A 7,352-nucleotide genomic window follows, 5' to 3' on the forward strand; every position below is an offset into this window, starting at 1 on the left:
ATGAAAAGATGCTCAACATCACTCATTATTAGAGAAATGCAAATCAAAACCACAATGAGGTATCATTTCACACCAGTCAGAATGGCTGCTATCCAAAAGTCTACAAGCAATAAATGCTGGAGAGGGTGTGGAGAAAAGGGAACCCTCTTACACTGTTGGTGGGAATGCAAACTAGTACAGCCACTATGGAGAACAGTGTGGAGATTCCTTAAAAAACTGGGAATAGAACTGCCATATGACCCAGCAATCCCACTGCTGGGCATATACACCGAGGAAACCAGAATTGAAAGAGACGCGTGTACCCCAATGTTCATCGCAGCACTGTTTACAATAGCCAGGACATGGAAGCAACCTAGATGTCCATCAGCAGACGAATGGATAAGGAAGCTGTGGTACATATACACAATGGAATATTACTCAGCCATTAAAAAAAATACATTTGAACCGGTTCTACTGAGATGGATGAAACTGGAGCCCATTATACAGAGTGAAGTAAGCCAGAAAGAAAAACAACAATACAGTATACTAATGCATATATATGGAATCTGAAAGATGGTAACGATAACCCTATATGCGGGACAGAATGAGAGACACAGATGCATGGAACAATTTTATGGACTCTGAGGGAGAAGGTGAGGGTGGGTCGTTCTGGGAGAATGGCATTGAGACATGTGTATTGTCATATGTGAAACAGAGCACCATTCCATGTTCGATGCATGTGACAAGGGCTCGGGGCCGGGGCAGTGGGATGATCCAGAGGGATGGGAGGGGGAGGGAGGTGGGTGGGGGGTTCGGGAAGGGGAACACATGTAAACCCATGGCTGATTCTTGTCAATGTATGGCAAAAACTATTACAATATTGTAAAGTAATTAGCCCCCAAGTAAAATAAATAAATTTATAAATAAAAAAAAAAAAAAAAAAAGTCAACCTTAAAAAGTCAGTTGTGTTTCTCAATGGAATATTACTCAGCCATTAAAAAGAATACATTTGAATCAGTTCTAATGAGGTGGATGAAACTGGAGCCCATTATACAGAGTGAAGTAAGCCAGAAAGAAAAACACCAATACAGTATATGAACACATATATAAGGAATTTGAAAGATGGTAACGATAACCCTATATGCGAGACAGAAAAAGAGACACAGATGCATAGAACAGTCTTTTAGACTCTGTGGGAGAAGGCGAGGGTGGGATGGTCTGAGAGAATAGCATTGAAACATGTATATTATCATATGTGAAACAGAACGCCAGTCCAGGTTCGATGCATGAGACAAATGCTCAGGGCTGGTGCAATGGGATGACCCAGAGGGATGGGATGGGGGGGAGGTGGGAGGGGGGTTCAGGATGGGGAACACATGTAAACCCATGGCTGACTCATGTCAATGTATGGCAAAAACCACTACAATATTGTAAGGTAATTAGCCTCCAACTAAAATAAAAAAAAAAAAAGTCAGTTGTGTTTCTATATAAAAGTAATGAATGATTGAAATTTAAAATTTAAAAATCAATACCATGTATAGTAACGCCAAAAATAGAATATTTTAATATGAATTTAACAAAATATGTGCAATATCTGCAATTTAAAAACTATCTGTTGATGAAAGCGATCAATGAAGACCTGAACAAATAGAAAGACATACCATGTTCATGGGCTGGGAAACATAATATTGTTTAAGATATCAATTTTCCAAATTTGAACCATATATTCAATGAAATTACAAACAAAAACTACAGTAAGTTTTTGGGATGGATATTAAAAAGCTTATTCTAAAGTTTATAAAAAAGCAAAGAAACTAGTTAATTCAATTTGGGGGAAAAAAAGAACATAGACTACTCATACTACTATATTTCAAGGATTACTATAAAATTACAGTATTCAAAGTAGTGGATATTGGTAAAAAGATGGACATATAGATAAATAAATAGGATAAAGATATAAGATATATTAGATAAAGATACCAGAAATAAAGCCAGACAAATACAGTCACCTGATTCTTAAAAATATAAAGGGCAATTCAATGTAGAAAAGATAGACATCTACACATGGGTTTTATAAAAATTTTATGTCCATATGCAAAAAAATATATATCTTTACCCACATCTTTCTATTAAATAAAGCTGTTCAGATGGTGAAAATAAAAGCACAGAGTAGGAGAAAAATATTCACTAATCACATTTCTGAAAACAGACTTGCATCAGAATGGAAAAAACTCTCAAAACCCAACAATAAGAAAACAAACAACCTAATGTAAGTTGACAAAAGTTCTGAAGAGATATACCACTAAAGAAGATGTGAGGGTGGCAAGTAAACATATAAACAGATGTGATATTTACTATCTTTATCCACCAGTGAAATTGAAATTACAACCAACCCTCCCTGTCTGAGGATTCAAGAAGATGGAAAACACAGCAGATGGAAAATATTTTGCAGTCTATGGTTGGTTGAATCTGCCCATGCAGAACCAAGCATCAACTGTAAGGGATTTGAGCACGCAGGGATGGTGGTATCTTTGAAGGTCCTGGAACCAAATGCCTGTGAATACCGAGGGATGACTATAAAATCACACACACAAAAAGATGGCTATACTTCGTGCTGACAAGGATGGACAGCAATTGAAACTCATACACATTGTGGGTAAAAATGCAAAAATGGTACAGCCACTTTGGGAAAAATGTGACAGGTTTATTAAATTATTTTTATTGAAATTTTCATTGAGATAAACATAGATTCACATGCAGTAGTAATAAATAATAAAGAGATATCCCTCATATGTCTGCAGGAGTTTCCAACATGGTAACATTTTGCAAAACTATAGTATGGTATCACAACTAGGATATTCACCTTCATACAAACCACTGACATTATTTAGATTTCCCATCTTATTCTCATTTGTATGAGTGTGTGTTAAATTCAGAGAAATTTATCACCCCTGTATGTTCTTTATCCACTGCCTTCATCAACACACTAAGAAATTACAACACAACAAAGATGCCTTCTGTTGATCTTTTAAAACCCACTTATTTCCTCACATCCTACTTTCATCTCTAAATTCTGGCAACAACTAACATGTCCTTAATTTCTAAAATGTATCATATTTTAAAAGTTATATAAATGTAACCATACAGTACATAATCTCTGGGGATTTTTTTTTTTATTCAGCATAATTTCCTAGAGTTTCTAAATTGTTGTATGTGCCAATAGTCAATTCCTTTTTATTGGCAAGTAGTATTCCATGGTATACTTATATCAACCACAGTTTATTTAACCTGTTGAAGGGCATCTGAGCTGATTCCAGTTTTTAGCTGCTGTAAATAAAGCTGCTCTTACTATTAGAGAACAAGTTTTTGTGTGAACACTAATTTCCATTTCTCTGAGACTTTTGCTCAACTTCTGAGTCATATGGAAAGTGCACGTCTAGTATTCTGAGAAACTGCCAAACAGTTTTTCAGAGTGGCTGTACCATTTATATTCCCACCAGCAAAGTATGAGTGAAGCAGTTTCTCTGCATTCTCAATGGTATTTTGTGGTATCACATTTTTAAATTTTAGTTCCATAGTGATATTTCGTTGTGGTTTTAATTGGCATTTCTCTGATGGCTGGTGAGGCTGAGCATCTTCTCATGTGCTTCATTGCCATGTCTGTTCATATAGTTTGCCAATTCTCTGATTGGATTTTCCTTTGACTGGTGAGTTTATATCTTCTAGCTACTAATCTGTTGATAGATATGTGATTTGGAAATGTTTTATCAGTCTGTTGCTTGTATATGCATTCTCTTCACAGGGGTATTTATCTTGCCCAATTTTTTTTTTGGCTTAGAGTGAGATAGAAACCTTTTAAAAAGGTTTCTATTCCTTTAAAGATATACACAGAGTAAAGGATTTGGATAAGATATGATAAAATCACAGGAAGCAAAGCCAAATTCTGATACAATAGAGGAGAAAGTGGTGACACTCAGAAAATCAAAACCAGTTATAGCAGTTACAAGAGGGTCAAAGCAGATAGATATCGGGACAACAAATCACATCAAATTTCCCTCAAGCCCTCTACCTGGTGTTTTTTTCCGTAAGTTAATAGACAGCTCATAAATTTCAAGTTATGTAGAGTCTTATTTCTACCCACCTCACATAATGGTGAAGTCAGTTATTTAATATCAGAGAAAGGGATTGTCTCTACTCAGAGAATACAGTAGGAGAACCACTTACTCAAAGTGACTGAAAATTCTTTAAGGAATAAAATCATCTAACCTAGGAAGCATTGTTGATATCCAGGCACATGAGAGTCAGATGTTACCTCAACTCCAACAAAACTGAATTCCTTTCTGTTTGTCAGGAGTGTCCCTGGGATCCTTGGTAGGTAGGTAAGCAGCCTTGTAATCCTGTAGAGGGGGGTTTCTTTCAATCCAGAAACCCATGCTTTCTTGTGCATCAACAAATCTGAGGAGTGAACTGTTGACAGGTGGTATTAGGAATGTAGCAAGAGAGAAGAGAAACAGCTGCCAGTGATAATACCTGTGACCAGTGCTGCTAGGAAGTGCTGATCTTGGCTGAAAATGCTAAATTAGGAGTGGCTTTTGAAATCTCCGGCATTCAAGACCATTGGTTTCTCCCTTTACAAGAGAAAGGTTGACACGGTCGGTATCTATTTTGGGGGAAAAAAGGAGAGTTGGTGTGAAAGGAGTTATGAGGAAGGCTGCCCCAGTGAAACTTGATTTGGCACTCTTTCCTCCCAGCAGGCATATGGTGCTTCTTGATCCTGTGGGGGTCCCAGTGACCCCTGGAACCCCGTGGGATTTCTTGAGGCACCAGGCCAGCTGGGCTTCTTTCAGTCCCCTTTCCAGTGTGACTCTCTTGAACCTTTCCAAGCTCAACTGCTGCTGAAGCTCTTCTGTCTTCCCCCAGGGAGAGACAGAGAACTTGACTTTTGCTGCAGAAGTTCTCTGATGGATCGGACTGGATCATGTTCTTAAGCAGTTTGTGAAATTCTTTGCAGAGCTCCTGAGAAATGTCCAGGAGATTCCCCTCATGGATGTGATGCCTCACGGTGCCATTGGTGGGTAATGATTCTGCTTCTGCAGCCACTACAATGGTCAATCCCAAGATAATCATTTTTGCTTTAGGAAGGTGCTGATAATTCTTTTGCAAAATCTCATTATCCAGGAAGTGATTGTGTCTCTCTTCCACTTTGGATTTACTTATTGATGTCACATGACCCGAGTCACCAATTCTATACATCACATTGGCAGAGAGGAACCAATCAGCTCCATTTTCAACCTTTTTATGGGGCTATGAGAAAGTCACTTTGCATCTTATGACAAAGAAGTTGTTACTAGGTTTGATGTCCAGGTGCACCATGGCAGAGTTGTGGATGTTCTGAAGCCCAAGGGAAATCTATAGAAAGATGTCCTGGAGTTTGGGCTCTTGGAAATGATTGCCAGACTTTGCATTTTCAGATATAGCAGCCTGCAAGCTCCTACCATTGCAGTATTCATTCTGAATAATCATGTGGTCATCTTGTGCCCATGCAGAGTAGTAAGGTACCATATGGGAGTGATACCCCAGCACCACATGGGCATAAACTTCATGCATAGCCAAATTCTCATCTGATAATCCTTCCAAAGTTTTCATGGAGCATTTTATTACATAAACATATCCATCCAGCCTCTTAATTCACTTGTAGACTGTTTCAAATTCCCCAACCCCATTTCTTTCTACCTCCAAGAAATCTTTTTCATAGCAGGAAGCCATATTGGTTTCTCATACAACACATCTCTTGGCAGACAACACTTGTTCTACCTTGTTTTCTCTGACCAGCTTCCTCTAGATCACCTTGGGTTTTTCCTCTTGCCTTTGGATTTAAGGAATTGTTTTCTAGGACTCCAGGGTGAAGGGATTAATGTTGACCAGAACCAGAGAGGTCATCTCACTGGTGAAAGAGCCAGGTGTGAGCTTCAGATGCTTAGAGCTTTGGGAGGGGAGCTTCCTGCTGAAGAAGTCATAGGCTGGCTCACCTGGCCTTTGGGAGTGAAGAGGTTCTCACAGAGTGGTGGCTTGCCCTTGTCTGGTGGGGCTAGTAGTGTTTCAGGACATGTGAGAGTGTGTGGCGCTGGAGTCGTCAGACCCTGACCTGGACTCACTTGGTCTTTTCCCTGAAATACTGAAGTCACATGCATTACTAAGGGGGAGTTCTAGAGGTATAAGCTTTGCCTCTGAATACTAAACTCCAGATTTCCCTGGGGTTTGACTTGGAGCCTCCTTTCTCTCTTGTATCTCCTTCTGCCCTTTGTTCTCATGCTACCCTTCACAATAGAAGTTTAATCTCTGCTTCAGTTCTTTGTTCTCATGGTTGTCATTCATCTCAGTCAAAGAGCTTCACAACCTAGGCAAGAAGACCTGTCAGCAGGAAACACTACAGAACTGCAGAAATGAGAAGCAAAGTATGTAAGCTGCCAAGTTCCCCAGTGCTGGCCTGAATTTCCTTCTCCCAACTAACAGCTACATCAAATGTATTTAATTTTGACAAGCTCTGAATTATCAATGTTTTGGTGTCAAGTCAAAGAAAATTTTGCCTAGCTCTAGATTCAGAAGTTTTTCTCCTATGTTATTCCAAAACCTTTATAGTTAACATTTTACATTTAAGGCTATCAAGAATTTTGAGTTAATTTTGGTATAAGGGATAAGGTCTCAGTTTAGGTAAAGGTCTATTTCTATTTCTCCCCCCAAGGATTTCTCATTGCTCCAACACCATTTGTGGAAGAGGATATCTTTCCTCCATTGAGCTGCTTTTGCACTGCTATCCACAGTTGGTTAAGCATATTTTTGAGGGTCTGTTTCTGGATTCTCTATTCTATTCTGTTGATCTATGTTCATCTCTCCCCAATAACACAATGTCTTGATTACTCTAGCTGTATAGTGAACCTTAATATCAAGTACAATGTTTCCTCTCATTTTATTCCTCTTTTCAAGGTTGTTTCAGCTATTCTAAAGCCTATGCTTTTTTACATCAATTTTAGAACAAGTTGTTTATATCTACACAAATTCTTGCTAGGGTTTTTATAGGAATTGCATTAAACATATAGATCAGTTTTGGGAAAATTGACATTTTTACTATGTTCAGTTTTTCAACACATAAATGTGATATATGTCTCCATTAATGTAGGTCTTCTCTATATCTTTCAGCAGTATTTTATAATTTTAGGCACATAGATATGACATAGGTTTTATTACATGCATGCCTAACATTTCATTTTATTTGGATTGTCAGTGTTATTGTGGTTTCTACAATTGTTAGTACATAAAAATGTAATTGATATTTGTGTGTTGACCTTGTAAACTGGGACCTTGTTGAACTAATT

At 38.2% G+C, this 7,352-nt stretch overlaps 1 pseudogene; it reads right to left on the reverse strand.

Annotated features, from left to right (window-relative positions):
• Positions 1–4,553: 4,553 nt before the first annotated feature.
• LOC145530064 (wee1-like protein kinase 2 pseudogene) lies at positions 4,554–6,354 on the reverse strand (annotated as a pseudogene).
• Positions 6,355–7,352: the final 998 nt, after the last annotated feature.

The sequence above is a fragment of the Giraffa tippelskirchi genome, chromosome 12 (genome assembly GCF_054371585.1).
Source record: "Giraffa tippelskirchi isolate mGirTip1 chromosome 12, T2T-mGirTip1v1.2.pri, whole genome shotgun sequence".
Classification (NCBI taxonomy): domain Eukaryota; kingdom Metazoa; phylum Chordata; class Mammalia; order Artiodactyla; family Giraffidae; genus Giraffa; species Giraffa tippelskirchi.